The sequence below is a fragment of the Brassica oleracea genome, unplaced genomic scaffold, assembly GCF_000695525.1.
Source record: "Brassica oleracea var. oleracea cultivar TO1000 unplaced genomic scaffold, BOL UnpScaffold01190, whole genome shotgun sequence".
Lineage (NCBI taxonomy): Eukaryota > Viridiplantae > Streptophyta > Magnoliopsida > Brassicales > Brassicaceae > Brassica > Brassica oleracea.
Window position 1 is genome coordinate 3,228 of NW_013617746.1, and position 220 is coordinate 3,447.

Genomic DNA, 220 nt, shown 5'->3' on the forward strand with positions numbered 1-220 from the left:
AAATTGTATAATTATACAAAAATAATAATATTTCAAAATTTGAAATGTTATATATATATATATATATTTATTTATTTATAGATGATGTATGAGCTATTACCATATTTAAAAAAAATTACCAAAAAAAAGAAATATCAATATTAAATGTAATATATGAATTATTACCATATTCTAATAAGTTTGCCAAAAATATAAATCAACATTAAATGAAATTATCCAT